General features: G+C 46.2%; 1 long non-coding RNA gene across 6 annotated transcripts in view; it reads right to left on the reverse strand.

The window, feature by feature from the left end:
• LOC132385238 (uncharacterized) overlaps positions 1–17,633 on the reverse strand; it is a 237,053-nt gene that overhangs the window by 55,647 nt on the left and 163,773 nt on the right. For all 6 annotated transcript variants that reach the window (XR_009509114.1, XR_009509117.1, XR_009509116.1 and 3 more), the window contains one exon: positions 1,870–2,019. This is a non-coding gene — a long non-coding RNA (uncharacterized LOC132385238). The remainder of the gene's footprint in view (positions 1–1,869; positions 2,020–17,633) is intronic.

A 17,633-nucleotide genomic window follows, 5' to 3' on the forward strand; every position in this document is an offset into this window, starting at 1 on the left:
TACTGTGTGCTGGAATGCTGAATCATGCTTCAAGCCCTTTTGGTATCCAAGACTATCGTGGCAACTAGCTGGTCTTGTGTGAAAGTATGGTGGCTTCAATGAAGACACAGCCATTAAGTGAAGACACTGATTCTGCAATGATGCAAGCTGTGATATTGGTTCATCATTTACAGTATGTTTGGGTCAACAAGTATGCTGATGGAATTGGTTGCAAACGGAAGGTCTTCAAACTCAGCACAACATTCTGTGCCAAGTGGGTACCAGGTTCCTCAATTCATGTTAACAATGAGGACATTCTGCCAGGACTTCCAATCCGCTATGACTTTATTGTGGAAACCCATTACCCTGATGCTACTCATAAATCCCCCACATCAGAGATGGTGTATGACCTCCCTGCCAAAGTCAGGTTCAATTCACTTTTATGCTTCTGTGACCAACCCATTGATGACTTGGGGGTTGGATTTTGAAGATATGCAAGTACAAACATTGCCTGCATATGGCAGCACATTGACTGAAGTCAGAATAGCCTTGGTTTTGAAGTGGAGGTGATGTAGATTGAACAGTTTCTCATTGCTAATGTTAGTTTCAGTGCAATGTCACATAGACCATTCTGTGAACTTGAAAATAAGTTCTCCATGGTGTTCTCCACTCCATGTCTTGAAAGGATCATACACACAACAGACAGTAAAGTCAATTAGAGGTCCAACAATCTAAATTGAAGAAAGCAAGCGGTTGCTGGAAGATATATTTCAGGTCAATGGAATGAACAGATTGGCTTAATCAGCCCAGGTATCCCTTGATATAAGATGGCGCCAGTGAACAATGCTACCACAGGCGACGTCATCAAGATGGGTCACAAAGCAAATCCTTTCACTACTTTTACATCTTCTTTTTATTTCCAATGTGGTTCTGCTACTGTTAGATCCTGTTATCTACATTCTGGTGGTGTGATTTTGAGCTGATAAGATGTTCTGGTGCTTTGCTCTCTCCGAGTGTTCCATGAGGCTGCAACCAAAGCATTTAGTATGGAGGCCAGGAAGCTTGGAGATGGGGTGCAGGCCTGTAATCGACCCATCTCTTACTGATCAAAGAGCCGAGGAAGATTGAAGTCATCAAGGCGAGAGCAAAAGATGAACAAGTGTCCAGCACTGCCTGCCATCCTCTCGCTCACTGCCGCCACAAAAGGTGTCTACATGTGGCAGTCCTTCTCTCCCTCCTGTTCGCTGCTTTCGAGGAAAGGGCCTTGCATTTGAGTGATCTCTCTCTCATTTGATGCTGACATAGGATGGGGCTGGAGCACAGTTTAATCAACGTGGGTTTAAGATTTGGACTTTAGTTCAGTTTTATGATGCTGTGTTCTAGCTTCTAGTTCCAGTTCTGGTCACTCTTTTTTGATCCTACTTTTGGGGGATTTCTGAATCTGGATGGGCTGCAGATAATGAACACTAAGCTGAATTATACTGAAATATGCCTTTTGATTTTGTGTTTTATATTCTGTGCTTTTGCTAATTTTTTTTGTTGTCATTTGTATGTTTTTTTTGTGTGTGGTGGGAAGGGAGGTTGATGTTTGTTTTCTTGAACAGGTTCCATGGTTCTTCTTTGTTTCGTGGCTGTCTGTGGGAAGACGAATCTCAGGGGTATGTACTACATGCATGCTTTGATAATAAATGTACTTTGAATCTTTGAATGCTGCAACAAGAAAGTTCTGTGCCAAACCTACATCAGTGAACAATAAGCAACTTAAGGTAATTTCTTAAATAATATGCATTAGTTGAAGTTACACTGGATGAAATGCATCATGGAAACCTATTGAAGAAAAATGTGTTGAAGATAATCTGGAAATTGCTCTTAAATAATGCAGTCACTCACAGTTTGATGTCAAGATTAGTAATCCATTGAATGGCTTCAAATGAGGCAGTGGTTCTTTCAGAAATGGGCAGGGCTGCAGTAGCTGGAGGATGTTCTCAATTGAAATACAAATAGAAACAGATGGAAGGCACTCAACAGGTCAGGCAGTATCTGTGGAGAAAGAAATAGAATGGATGTTTCAGGTCCTTCAGCAGAACTGTTTCCCTTTTCACTGTCTGATCTGCTAAATGTATCCAACATTTGCTCTTTTATTCCAGATCTCCAGCACAGAGTCAGCAGTGATTGAAAAGATAATTTCTCAATGGAAATATCATTTGTGCTGAATCAGGCCAGGGTTGAAGCAACAGCTATGAAGCATTCAACATCTGTCACCTGGCTTGGCCTTTGATGTGGTTCTGACTCAAATGACTAGACCTTATCTAGATGAGATATGCTAATATGAACAGAGTTTTTGTTTTGCAGAATTCATTGCTTGTCCACTTGACCTGGCAGGCTTCATTGAGTAGCTTCAGAGCTTCTGGGCAATGTTACACTGGAGGTGGCTGTGTTTGGTAAATAAACCGAGTGTGTTACTCTGCACGCAATGCTTACTCAGGCTGCTATGACATCATTCAGCAAGACAGAGAAGGATGCTCAACTTTCTTTAGAGCCTTGATGGGCAAATATAGAAGCATTTTTTTCTGCATATACACCATTGGGTTTTCATACCTCTAAAGCTTAGTGTAATTGTTAAGAGGCAAAATTAACCGGCATATAACATTTTCTGTACTAGCACTGGAAATGCTTGATGGGACCATACAGAAAGAGTTGTTTGGATAATGAAGAGATTGTACACTACGTTAGACCAGGTATCTACCTGACGTGTAAGTTTTCAATTGTTCATTTGGAGGAACTCATTCGTCCACAGTTATTTTCCATCTTCACCTATAATGCCATCAGCAATTATGCTCCTAATATCCCCTTGTTTTACGTTCCTGCTGATTCTCCCTGTTATAGGTGAATTTTTTTAAAATTCTGTTTATAGAGGAAGTTTTATTCTCGCTGCCTCACTTAGCACCATCTGGATTTCGATCTAATCTCACCAATGTTTTTTGAGAAGAACTCTCGATGGTTGCTTTAACAAAAACCTTCACTAATCCAGCAGAATAACTCTTGTGTAAAGATCTTCTTCTTGATATGTATCAATATTTACACATTTCTTCCACTTAGGCCTGCCTTTTGAAATGTGTCTTACTTACATTCCTGTCAAACATAGGGAGAAATTCTGGATCATTTCCATCCTTACTGCCCTCTGACTTGAAGAATCGACTTCCCAGTCGCCTGAGCATCAGTCCCATCTGGGTCACTTGCCCTAATGAGAACTAATTGACATAAAATTCAGAGCTGCAAGTATTTAAAGGGACACTATATGTCCCTTCTCACAGGCAATGTTCCTGTCTTCCCAAATGTTTCTGTTGTGCTACGGCTGGACACAACATAAGGGTGGTGGAGGTTTCATTTCTTTTTGGTTTAAAAAAAATGTTTGTTTTCAATTTTGTTGCTCTCCATCTAAGGCAAGCAGTCTTTAACTGATGATGCAGAGAAGTGGCGCTCCTTCCCTCCGCTGGCCTGAAAGTCACTCTTGGGGCAAGTGTAGCACCTTCTTAGCAACCCCCCCCCCCCCCACCACGATCAGGGTCACATGAGCCATGGGAGCAGATGGTGGATGGTAGTATGAGTAGCTGGTTCATATCACAAGTCCTGGTTATGCAACCACTGATCAAGTAGACAATCTTTGAAGAGTATCGATAACGGCTGGGGTAACATGTCTTGTAAAGACACTGCCCAGAGGAAGGCAATGCTAAACTACTTCTGTAGAAACATTTGCCAAGAACAATCATGGTCATGGAAACACCGTGATCGCCTCCTTCACGCAACATGGCACGTAATGAACAAACAAAGTGAAGTGGGTTGCAAAAGGAAGGCTTTAGAATAGAGTGGTCGAGGGGCTGGAATGTGTTGGAAGGGGAAGAGGGGTGGGAAATGGAGGGTGAGGAAGGAAGGGTGGTGTAGGGAGGGTGTGGAAGCTCAGGGAGGGGCATTATAGAGAGATGTAGGAGGGAGGAGTAAGTGTGGGCTCAGTCAGGGAAGGTGAAGAGATGACTGAGTGTGTGTGGAAGGGAGATGGGGAGTTGGTGCGGGGGGGATGGGGATTCATCAGGAAGGACGATTGGTTCTGTGTCAGAGTGACTGTAATGGGCAAAAAGGAGGATCTCCTCTCCACTTTGGGAGGGGGGATAGAATCTGAGATTGGGACGTTTAGGGGGCTTGGGTTGGGAGTTTGCAGACGGGGGTGAAGAAAGTTGAGGGGAGGTTCTGGTGGGGAGACGGTTCTGGGGATAGTGCCTGTGAGGCGTCTGACACCTTCTCCCTGCTATTCCACTGCCGTGTACAACAGAAATTCCACACTGACTGACAGTGAAATATATTTAATCTCTGCCTCCTGAGCAGCCAGCATTGCAAATCCACGCCTCCAAAATGTTCTTTATGTCTCTGAAGACATGTCCTTTGTTAATCTCATGTCCGCTCACTGGGAACTCACATCTGGAGATATCATGTACCCATTACACAACACAAGTTCTTATCCTCCACTCTCTCAGAGGATCAGGCATGTAAATCTTGGCCAGATAGCCGTTTTACCTCTCTCCAGGGATTATCACATGTTTAACTGCTTGGCTTTCTTCCCAGCCCAGGCTACACTAACCTTGCTGGACAGATAGTCATGGGATTCCAGACTGGGTCTGTGCCTGCCCTTATGAACAGAGCCACCTATATGAGCTGCATGCTCTTCTTGGCCTGTGTTCTCTTCCAAGGTTAGGTGTCTGAATGGTGGCTATTGATTAAATAGTTCCGATCAGTAAATTGATAAATTGGTTTATTATTGTCACGTGCACTGAGGTGCAGTGAAGAGCTTTGTTCTGCACACCCTCTATACAGATCATTTCATTACAACAGTGCAAGGGAAAACAATGAAGTGTTACCATCGCAGAGAAAGTGCAGTGCAGACAGACAATAAGGTACAAGGCCTTAACATAACTGATTGTGAGGTCAAGAATCCATCTTATTGCATGAAGGAGCCATTTAACAGTGGGATAAAAGCTGTCCTTGAATCTGATGGTATGCGCTTTCAGGTATTTGCGTTTTGCCTGACGGGAGTGTGGAGGAGAGAAGAGGGCCTGTGATCCTGTCAGCTGAAGACGCTTTGATTTTTTATTGGAGGTTGCAATGCCCAACTGATTGCAGTGTTTAGTACAACCATTTATCAAGCAGCTCGTAGTGTCATACAAAGCAATTTTAAAAGTGCCCCACACATTTTTAGTGTATTTATTTAGTACTACAGTGTGGCATAGACCCTCCCGGCCCTTCCAGACATGCCATCCCGGCAACCCCGGTCAGATCTAATTAAGCCTAACATAACTACAGGACAATTTACAATGAACAATTAACCTCCCGGTGCATCTTTGGACTGTGGAAAGAAACCGGAGAGAAATCCCATGCATCCAACAGGGAGGATGTACAGACTCCTTACAGCACGGCTCCGGATTTGAATTCTGAACGCCCTGAGCTGCAATAGCATCTCACTAACCGCTACGTACTGTAACTGCATACAGTTATATGCAGTATCTGCGGTATGTAGCATATGTGCACAGAGAAATGGCTGTAACAAGGGTGAGAAGCAACCAGGGAAGATTATGAGTGGTGTTGAAGGAGATTTTAGATGGGCACATGAAGATGTAGTGAACGGAATGATATGGGATTACTTTAATTTGGCATCGTACTCGGGACAGATATTGTGAGCTGAAGGGCCTGTTCCTGTGTTGTACTGGTCTATGTTCCATGTTTTAAGTCTATGTTAACTGCCCAGTTCTATTATTATTTTGTATGTAACCTATTACCACTTCCTTTAATAATATTTTTCCAGCTCTTTCCTTTCTATGATGTCAGTCTAACAGCAGCTCTCTGTTTTCACTTTCCCTCTTTTCTTAAATATAGGGATTTTGTTTTCTACCTTCTGGTCTGTGGGGATCATTCATGAATCTATGGTATTGACCACAACCAGTGCAAATACCATCTTCATGGTCAACTCTTTCAAAACCTTGGAATTGTGAGTCATCAAGTCCTGGGGATCTGGTGCCTTGATCCATGAAGACAGACAAAATATTTATCTAAATTGCTCTGCCTTATTCCCTCGCATTATTTCATTTATTTTAGTCTGTTTTTGACAATCTCTTACTTCTTACTTAAATACAGAAGCTTTGGCTAACTGTTTTCATGTTTCTCACTTTTATAGTTTATTCTTCCTTTCTTTATTGATGTCTTGATCGTCATTTGTTGAAATCTGAAACGTTACCAGTCCTCAGACTTGATGCCATGAGGCAACATTATTATCCTTTTTCTTTGCTTTAATTGCATTTAGCCAAAGCTGGACCACTTGTCCTGATGTTTTTGGGACTCTAAGAAATAACACAGATGTTTTAAATATGCAGTCTTTGAATGCTAGCCATTGTTAATATATTGGCCATCTTTTTCATGTGATATCCCAATCTATCATGTCGCTGAACTCAGTAGTTTATTTAGATTTAAAACCCTTGTTTAGGATTAATCTAAATCATTCTCACACTTTATATAAAGTTTTAGTGTGTTATGACTAGTCTTATATTAAGACCTCTTAACAACTGCATTATTAGTTAACCCTTTCTTGCAGAATAATGATAGAATGTAAAATATTTTCTATCCTCATTTGCAATGTTCCCTCTAATTTTTAGTAGTCAGTGTGCGCAAAAATCTTAAGTTGTGCAGATTTTTTCCTGTGACAAAAGTATGTGCGCTCTGAATGCACACATGGCACAGTTTATGTAGGTTTCCAAAATATTTGACATAAAACTGCACAGAATAACAACAAAATAACATTCATATTGAAGTCACACAGTTATTTTTTCTCTCTCCTGTCTTTGGCATTTACCCATTCTTTGTAAACTCTATCTAGACTAATAGAACTTCCATCCAATTGATAGCTTTTGATTCTCATTAACATATCCAAATTTGAGTTGATTCATTAGGCTAAGACCTCGTTCATAGTCTGCACTAGATGCAAGAAAGGTTCCCCCAATGTCCATCAACTGTACAAGGTCACAAAACTGTTCATTTTGAAGTACAAATGCCACCATTTGAGCAAAGTTTGAAATCAGTTTGGATTTAATTTTTTCTTGTGCAGAAAATTTGAAGTTACGATTTATGTCAATGATTTTACGATTTATGTCAATGATTTAGATGAGGGCATTGAAAACTATATCAGCAAGTTTGCTGACGATACTAAACTGGGTGGCAGTGTGACATGCGAAGAGGACGTTAGGAGAATACAGGGAGACTTGGATAGGCTGAGTGAGTGGGCAGATACTTGGCAGATGTCATTCAATGTGAATAAATGTGAAGTTATCCACTTTGGAAGCTGGAACATGAGGGCAGAGTATTGTCTGAACGGTGTCGAGTTAGGTAAGGGAGAAATGCAAAGAGACCTAGGAGTCCTAGTTCACCAGTCAATGAAGGTGAATGAGCAAGTGCAACAGGCAGTGAAGAGGGCAAATGAAATGTTGGCCTTTGTTACAATACAAGAGCAAGGATGTTCTTTTGCATTTGTACAGGGCCCTGGTGAGACCACACCTGGAATTGTGTACAGTTTTGGTCTCCAGGTTTAAGGAAGGACATTCTGGCAATTGAGGAAGTGCAGCGTAGATTCACTAGGTTGATTCCTGGGATGGCAGGGCTGTCTTACGCAGAGAGATTGGAGAGATTGGGCTAGTACACGCTGGAATTGAGGAGATTGAGAGGGGATCTGATTGAAACGTTTAAGATAATTAAAGGATTTGATAGGATTGAGGCAGGTAATATGTTCCAGATGTTGGGAGAGTCCAGTACCAGAGGGCATGGATTGAGAATAAGAGGTCAGTTATTTAAAACAGAGTTGAGGAAGAGCTTCTTCTCCCAGAGAGTTGTGGAGGTGTGGAATGCACTGCCTCGGAAGACGGTGGAGGCCAATTCTCTGGATGCTTTCAAGAAGGAGCTGGATAGATATCTGATGGATAGGGGAATCAAGGGATATGGGGACAAGGCAGGGACTGGGTATTGATAGTGAATGATCAGCCATGATCTCAGAATGGCGGTGCAGACTCGAGGGGCCGAATGGTCTACTTCTGCACCTATTGTCTATTGTCTATTAAACTGTCAAACTATTACAGTATTCTCAGCTAGAAAATCAAGATATTTTAGACATAAGGCATTAACTTGTTCATCGCCAAATGTAAAGTTTACAATATGAACACTGTCCGCCAAAGATGGCTGCCGCCGTGATGCAGCTGTACAAACCAGAACAGGAAAGGTGAGGTGATGTAAATTAGTGACGTGCATTGCGGTATTTGAAAAACCAACTAACTAGTTAACAGAAACATTTAGCTAAAAGATTATTTTCAGTAAGTATTCATTTTAGGTAACAAACCTTTTGTGCGCATATTAACTTCCTTTGTGCGCTGGTAGAAAAACGTGTGTGTGTGCATACACGTGCACAGCTTAGAGGGAACATAGCTCATTTGTACTTCAACATAATCAGAAAATTCTTGATGATAATGAATTCCTCCTCCACTCAATCATCGATATTTTACTTTTGTGCTCTCCCATCAAGTTGTGCAATAATTCCTGACATTCTGTATGTTTCTAGATCCTGGACTACTTACAGCAGGCATCTCAAGGTATTGGAAAGGTACCACTTGCGCTGTTTACAAAATCCTCCAACTTCACTGTGGAATGAGCAAACTAATGTTAGCTTCCTCTCCCAATATCCCCACCACTGAGACTCTACAGGTGCTCAGTAGGCACCACTAGAACTGAAACATCACTCTCATCCTCTTCAGCAGACTTCCAAAGTAGAGAATCTATTCGGAGCTCTCTCATGGAATAGGTTGCCAGGGAGACGTGGAAAAGTATCCAGGATGTGCTCAGAGCCTCCTTATAAGAGCAACACTCCCACTGACTCTGGGGGATCCCCAGCTCATCACCACTCAAAGTGGAAAAGGAGCACTTCGATAGGAGTGAACATCTTAGACTGGTGAGTCAGGAGCACATAGACACCCTGTGTAGGTGGTAAAAGGAGCAGGCACCACAGAAACTGGGTCATGGGTTGCCACATTTGCCTTGCCTCCCCAGAACCCATCATCAGGGAACCCTACCACCCAGGCCATGCTCTCTTCCCACTGCTGCCATCAGGAAGAAGATACAGGAGCCTCAGGACTCACACCTCCAGGGTTCAGGAACAGTTACTATCCCTCATCCATCAGGCTCTTGAACCAAAGAGGATAACTTCACTCAACTTCGCTTACCCCATCAATGAAATGTTCCCACAGCCAATGGACTCACTTCCAAGGACTCTTTATCTCAAGTTCTTGATAATGATTGCTTATTTATTTATTAGTATCATTATTTTCTTTTTGTATTTGCACAGTTTGTTGTCTTCTGCACTTTGGTTGAATAACCAAGTTAGGTAGTCTTTCATTGATTCTGTTATGATTATTATTCTATAGATTTATTGAGTATGCCCACAAGAAAATGAATCTCAGTGTTGTATACGGTGACGAATAAGTGCTTTGATAGTTATATCTGTTTGCTAAATTTCTCCTCTGATTTGTATATTCTTTATTGGAAAATCAATAAAAAGATTGAAAAATAAAATGAAATGAAATGAAATGATATTTAAATGTACCTTAAACTTTGAACCCACATAAAACCAGAATGGAAGCATTGTAGCGGTGTGCTACATGCAGCACTAAAATTACGACACGGAGTCGGTAACTGCAGTCGAAGGAAAAACTTTATTCGAAATCTTCAGCCTCACTTTTAAGCCTCCATCAACCTGCCCCCTGTGGCGCAGAGGCTCCAAAGCTCTGTGCTCGCAAACCCCCGTAGGCTATCTAATTGTGAGCCGGTTCGGATGTGCCAGGAAATGGGTCGCCACATAACCCTCCCCCCCAGAACCAGCGATACACCCCCCAATGTCCACAGTCTGGGCCGGAACCTGCTTGGGAGGTCGGCCTCTGCGCCGAGGTGCCGGAAACTCGGCCGGTTGCGCCAGGTCCACATGGGCCGGTTTGAGGCCGTGAAAACCTCCTCTTTCCCCCCAACGTCCAGCACGAACGTGGACCCGTTGTTTCGGAGCACCATAAACGGCCCCTCGTATGGCCGCTGCAGCGGTGGCTGATGCCCGCCCCTTCGTACAAACACAAACTTACAGTTCTGCAGGTCTTTGGGTACGCAGGTCGGGTTCCGCCTGTGCTGTGAAGTGGGTATGGGGGCCAGGTTACTGAGCTTCTCGCGTAGTCTGCCCAGGACTGCTGCGGGATCTTCCTCTTGCCCCCATGGGGCTGGTAGGAACTCCCCGGGGACGACCAGGGGCGCGCCGTATACCAACTCGGCCGACGAGGCGTGCAGGTCATCCTTGGGCGCTGTGCGGATGCCGAGTAGGACCCAGGGAAGCTCGTCCGCCCATTTGGCTCCTCGCAGGCGGGCCATGAGGGCCGACTTCAGGTGACGGTGGAAACGCTCCACTAGCCAGTTTGACTGTGGGTGGTAGGCAGTTGTGTGGTGCAGCTGAGTCCCCAAAAGGCTGGCCATAGCTGACCACAGGCTGGAGGTGAACTGGGCGCCTCTGTCGGAGGTAATGTGGGCCGGTACACCAAAGCGAGATATCCAGGTGGTGATCAGGGCTCGGGCGCAAGATTCGGAGGTGGTGTTGGTGAGCAGGACTGCCTCTGGCCATGTTGCAAACCGGTCCACGATAGTCAGGAGGTGCCGCGCTCCGCGCGACACTGGCAGGGGGCCCACGATATCCACATGAATGTGGTCGAAACGCTGGTGGGCGGGATGGAACTGCTGCGGTGGGGCTTTGGTGTGCTGCTGCACCTTGGCCGTCTGGCCGTGCATGCACGTTTTGGCCCATTCACTGACCTGTTTGCGGAGTCCGTGCCAAACGAACCTGCTGGAAACCATCCGGACAGTTGTCCGGATGGATGGATGCGCCAAGTTATGAATGGAGTCGAAAACACGGCGCCACCAGGCTGTCGGGACGACGGGACGGGGCTGGCTGGTGGCGACGTCACAGAGTAGGGTCCTCTCACCCGGGCCCACGGGGAGGTCCTGGAGCTGCAAACCGGAGACTGCGGTTCTGTAACTCGGAATCTCCTCATCTGCCTGCTGTGCCTCTGCCAGTGCCTCAAAGTCTACCCCTTGGGAAAGGGCATGAACGGTAGGGCGAGAGAGCGCATCAGCCATGACATCGTCCTTACCCGAGACGTGCCGGACATCCATCGTGTATTCAGAGATGTAGGACAGGTGGCGTTGCTGGCGGGACGACCAGGGGTCAGACGCTTTTGTAAACGCAAAGGTAAGCAGTTTGTGGTCCGTGAACGTGGTGAAGTGCCGACCTTCTAGAAAGTACCTGAAATGCCGGATTGCCAGGTAGAGCGCCAACAGTTCCCGGTCGAAAGCACTGTACTTGAGCTCGGGTGGCTGCAGGTGTTTGCTGAAAAACACCAGGGGTTGCCAGTGACCTGCGATGAGTTGCTCCAGCACCCCACCGACTGCCGTGTTGGATGCGTCCACTGTGAGGGCGGTAGGGGCGTCCATTCTGGGATGTACTAGCATTGCGGCGTCAGCCAAAGCTTCCTTCGTTTGAACGAAAGCGGCGGCGGACTCCTCGTCCCAGGTAATGTCCTTGCTCGGACCCGACATCAGGGCGAACAGGGGGCGCATGATCCGGGCAGCTGAAGGGAGGAAGCGGTGGTAGAAATTGACCATACCCACGAATTCCTGAAGGCCTTTGATCGTGGTGGGTCGGGGGAAGTGGCGGACCGCATCTACCTTGGCGGGCAGAGGGGCTGCTCCGACTTTAGTAATCCTGTGGCCCAGGAAGTCAATGGTATCGAGTCCGAACTGGCATTTGGCGGGGTTGATTGTAAGACCGTACTCACTCAGTCGGGCGCAGAGTTGACGGAGGTGGGACAGATGCTCCTGACGACTGCTGCTGGCTATGAGGTTGTCGTCCAAATAGATGAATGCGAAGTCCAGGTCCCGTCCCACCGCGTCCATTAACCGCTGGAACGTCTGTGCAGCATTCTTCAGACCGAACGGCATGCGGAGGAACTCGAAAAGGCCAAACAGAGTGATGAGAGCCGTTTTGGGGACGTCGTCAGGATGCATCGGGATTTGATGGTACCCTCTGACGAGGTCTACCTTGGAGAAGAACCATGCGCCGTGCAGGTTTGCTGCAAAGTCCTGAATGTGCGGCACAGGGTAGCGGTCCGGTGTGGTAGCCTCGTTCAGCCTGCGGTAGTCGCCGCACGGTCTCCAGTCTCCCGTCGCTTTGGGCACCATGTGCAGGGGGGGAGGCCCATGGGCTGTCGGACCGCCGGATGATCCCCAATTCCTCCATCCTCTGGAACTCCTTCTTCGCCAGTCGGAGCTTGTCCGGGGGAAGCCGCCGAGCACGGGCGTGGAGGGGTGGTCCCTGGGTCGGGATGTGGTGCTGTACGCCGTGTCTGGGCATGGCTGCCATGAACTGCGGTGCCAGAACCGATGGGAAATCCGCCAGGACTCTGGTGAGTTCATTATTGGACTGCGTGATGGAGCCGAGGTGAGGGGCCGGCAACTGGGCTGCACCCAGGGAGAACGTCTGAAAGGTCTTGGCATGTACCAGTCTCTTCCTGGGCAGGTCGACCAGTAGGCTGTGAGCCCGCAAAAAATCTGCACCCAGAAGCGGTTGGGCTACGGCGGCCAGTGTAAAGTCCCACGTGAACTGGCTGGAGCCGAACTGTAGCTGCACCTGACGGGTGCCATAGGTCCTTACTGTGCTGCCGTTCTCGGCCCTCAGGGGGGGCCCCGGTGCCCTGCTGTGGGTGTCGTAACTCATCAGAGGTAAAACGCTGATCTCTGCACCAGTGTCGACCAAAAACCGGCGTCCCGACCTTCTGTCCCACACATACAGGAGGCTATCCCGATGGCCAGCCGCCGTAGCCATCAGCGGCGGCTGGCCCTGGCGTTTCCCGGGAACTTGCAGGGCGGGCGACAACGGCGGGCTTCTGCGCCCCACCACTGGTGGTAGAAGCACCAGTGTTCATTGGGCCGGGGGTTGGCGGGCTCTGCGGCCGGGCCTGGACTGGTTTGCTGCTGGGAGCGTGGCTGGGAGATCCGTGCGATGGACGCCCCGTTCACCTTTTTGGCGTTCCACAGCAAGTCCGCCCGGGCTGCCACCTTCCGGGGGTCACTGAAATCCGCGTCGGACAGCAGCAGGCGTATGTCCTCGGGCAGCTGCTCCAGGAATGCCTGCTCAAACATGAGGCAGGGTGTGTGTCCGTCGGCCAGAGACAACATCTCATTCATTAAAGCCGATGGAGGTCTGTCTCCCAAGCCATCCAGGTGCAGTAAACGGGCAGCCCGCTCGCGCCATGAGAGTCTGAAAGTCCTGAGGAGCAGGGCTTTGAATTCCGTGTACTTGCCGTCTACCGGGGGCGACTGTACGAACTCCGCGACCTGGGCCGCTGTGTCCTGGTCGAGGGAGCTCACCACGTAGTAGTAGCGGGTGTCTTCTGAGGTGATCCGGCGAACGTGGAATTGGGCTTCGGCTTGTTGGAACCATAGGTTCGGGCGCTGTGTCCAGAAACCCGGCAGTTTCAATGAAACCGCATGAACAGAGGCGGCGTCGGACATTTCTGGTCCAAGAATCGTTTGGACCGTCGGGGTCACCAATTGTAGCGGTGTGCTACATGCAGTGCTAAAATTACGACACGGAGTCGGTAACTGCAGTCAAAGGAAAAAACTTTATTTGAAATCCTCAGCCTCAGTTTTAAGCCTCTCTCGACCTGCCCCCCGTGGCGCAGAGACTCCAAAGCTCTGTGCTCGCAAACCCCTGTAGGCTATCTAATTGTGAGCCGGTTCAGATGTGCCAGGAAATGGGTCGCCACAGCGTGTTCAATCCAGAAGGACTGACTCAGATGAAGACTACAAGTTGTCCCCAAGTAATGAACTGGTTTCAATTGTAGGGATGTCTGCAAGTTTGAAAATATATCAAAATCACTCAATATGGTAACTACAGCTCCACAGTATTGTAATTAATGGCATCAATGACACATAAGACTGACAAAGAACAATAACTAAAGGTGGAGAGTGGGGAAACTAATTTTTCCATATCTAAGAAAGAACGTGTGTACATTCATCAGACTTTTGAATCTGATAATATTATGGGAATTCATTCATTTAAGAAGATAAAACCATAAGAAATAGGTTCAGAATTAGGCCATTCAGCCCATTGAGTCTGCTCTGCCATTCCATCATGACTAATTTATCATCTCTCTCAACCCCATTCCCCTGCCTCCTCCATGTAAACTTTGACACACTTACTAATAAAAGACCTATGAACCTCCGCTTAAAGTACACCCAGTCACTTGGCCTCCACAGCTGTCTGTAGCAATGAATTCCACAGATTCACCACCCTCAGGCTAATGGAATTACTCTTCATCTCTGTTCTCAAGGGATGTCCCTCGATTCTGAGGCTGTGCCCTCTGGTCTTAAGTAATGGTGTCCATAGGTCAGATATTCATAACCCAGGGACAGCCTGCATCCTTGAAACATATATCTCTAATTTCCCGATTCATACCATGCTTGTATATGACCACCATAGACAACTCCCACCAATGTTCCCTCTTCTACTCTATTTTGTTGCTCTACCTAAGCTTCTCCTCCAGCTTGATTTCCTGAGCAAAGATTATTTCTCTCCTTTACCTTTATGTCTTCCTTTATTATCAGGCTATCCCTTCTTTTTTGTTTGTCCTATCTCTTTTAAGACAAATATTCTGGAATGTGATAAAAAGGACGAAGGGAAGATAGAAACAAGATTTTCCTGAATGATGCAAGAATGGAGAGGCACGATCTGCAAGGAAGGTTTTGAGCAGGCTTGCCTTTTATCATGATAAATGGGCTTGATAGCATACGCTTAGAGAATATGCTTCCACTTATGCTAAAACAGACTATAAATATAATTTAGTTACATATTTCCAGGTGCAAATATAGAGATCTCTTCTTACTAAGAAAATAAAATGTTTATAATTTGATAAAAGCAAACCAGAAATCAGAAATGTTATACATAAGAAAGAAAACAGAAAATGTTGGTAAAGTGGTTTAAAAGGATAAAGCTTGAAAAAAAAACACTACTGATGTCAGAGATCTAAAAAACATCAGAAATTGCTGGAAACAATATTTCAGGTCTTGGCACAAAGACGAGAAAATCTGCAGATGCTAGAAATTCAGGAAACATACACACAAAATGCTGGAGGAACTCAGCAGGCCAGGCAGCATCTATGGAAAAGAGTAAACAGTCAATGTTTCAGCCTGAGGTCCTTCAGCAGGACTGGAAAAAGGTCTTTTGGTCTCAGCCCAAAACGTCAACTGTTTACTCTTTTCCATAGATGCTGCCTGGCCTGCTGAGTTCCTCCAGTGTTTTGTGTGTGTTTCAGGCCTTGGGCCTGCTTCTCATTCCACAGGTGCAGCTTGATGTGCTGAGAACTTCCAGCATTTTCCAGTTTAAGATGGTGCTGGTGAAACACAGTGACACCTTACTGGCAGCAAACAAAACTACCAAGTACTTTATTACTCACACCTTATCTGGAAAATGGTCACTGCAATCAATAGCCTGTAACTTCCCTTTCAGAGATGAGCTTTTGAACAGCCCGTACAACCTGACATTTTTGCAGTGTAAACTAAAGTCTCAAAAGTGCAGGATGGTTGTGGTGAGGCAATGGGGTCCGGGCCCAAGAATGAGAAATAAGCTAATATTTGACCATTGCTGGAGCAGACTTGGAGCCAATTCGAAGCAGCAGATCTGAGATGAGAAAGAGTCAAGGTGGTGGGTTCCGGGCCCAAGAGTGAAGAACGTGTCAATATCTGACTGATCTCAGCACTGGGTCACACTGGAAGATTGGGTACAGGCCAAATTGAGGTGGCGGGGCCCGGAACCGGGAGCATATTGCAGTGGCGGGGCCCGGAACCGGGAGCATATTGCAGTGGCGGGGCCTGGGTCCAAGAGTGAGGAACAAGGATGATCTAAGGTTTGGCCGATTTAAGCACTGAGCCAGACTGAGAAGGTTTGAGTGTCAGGCCCAGAGGCGAGGGATGGGCCAGTGTTAAGTCCACTGCTCGGTGAGGTTTACTTGTCTCTGCACTGAACTGAGGCTGTGGTCTGCAACTAGCAGGCTCCTGGACTGGCTGCGGCAATGACTTGGCTTTGTAAACTCACTTTTCTGAACTTTAGTTTTGACTGTTATTTGTTTACTTTTTATTGTTTGCACAATTTGTTCTGTTCTTGCACATCGTGTATTTGATCGCCTTCTTTTTAATGGGTTCTTTTGGGTTTTTTTGTCTTTTTGGCTGCCTGTGAGGAGACTAATCTCAATGTTTTATATAGTATATATACTTTGATAATAAATGCACTTTTGAACTGGTTTGGTCCAGAAAGGCATCTTTGCTTTTGAGATAGCAAGAACTCAGGAATGGGAAACATCCTCATTTAAGTCTGAAAACTCAGTGGTGAGGAGGTTCCATCACAAACTGGCAATCTCATTGTCCATATTGGGCAAGAGGAGGATATACCAGGGATGCTGTAAACATTACCATCGTCAAGAAAGCAGGCAGATCTGAGGGCAGTAACTACTGAGTGGTGAAAGGTTCTGTTTCTGTGCTTCATGACACGATGACTGCAATTTAACAGATTTCAATGAGAAGGAGAAGTAGATTTTAGATGAGTTGAAGATTTAAAAGGTTATTGTGAAAAAGAGTGGAGTTGATGTGAAGGGGTGGTTGAGGGAGAAGCCTTTGTCATATTTGATAACTAACTGGAAGGCCTGTAACACAGCTGCACAAAGTTGGCGTCATTTAACCGTGATCAGCTCAAGAGCTCTCATTTGACTGGTGTGGGGAGAAGGAGTCAACTGGCCTCATTCTGAGCTATAGATACCCACAATTTCTACCTGCGATAAGAGGACCAAACCTTGGTTGGAGGGGAGGGGCTCTAGAGTTGACAGAGAAGCAGATGGGAATCAGGAAGGAATTACAGAGCTGGTTACTCTCAGATGGAAGTGCTATACAAGATGCTGGTACCAAGAGCTGGGAGAAGTTTTAAAGATAATTATTCCGAGACATGGGCATGGGTAACATGATCAACAGTTATCACATCTTTGCTCCCTAATAATGATGGATGAGACCCCAGGGAGGTATTATAGACTAGAATGAGGATTTATAATTGCTGCTGTTGACGAAGTGGAAGTCAATGTATGCCTAGTGAGATAGAATTGATGGGCAGGCAAGAGGGACTGTATGCAGAACCGAATAAGGGACTTATAGTTTGGATCTAATGAAACAGCTGTACTGGGAGTTCCCAAGGCTTTGGCTGCTGCTGACTGATACACATCCTTCCCTGAATGAAATCATTCTCTCCTACCAAAAATTACATCACACAATGAACTTGCAGCTGGTACACAAGCCAGGGAAAAAAAAATCACACATGCTCGCTTTGTTCCCAGGATACTCAGTCATCCTGCATGAAATCTCTCTCCACAGAAATCTGCAGATTGACTGGTATCCCAGCACTGGGTTACATGCACGGAAAATCTTTCCTTAAAGAGGCACGCCATTTG

This window comes from Hypanus sabinus, chromosome X2 (assembly GCF_030144855.1).
Source record: "Hypanus sabinus isolate sHypSab1 chromosome X2, sHypSab1.hap1, whole genome shotgun sequence".
NCBI lineage: Eukaryota > Metazoa > Chordata > Chondrichthyes > Myliobatiformes > Dasyatidae > Hypanus > Hypanus sabinus.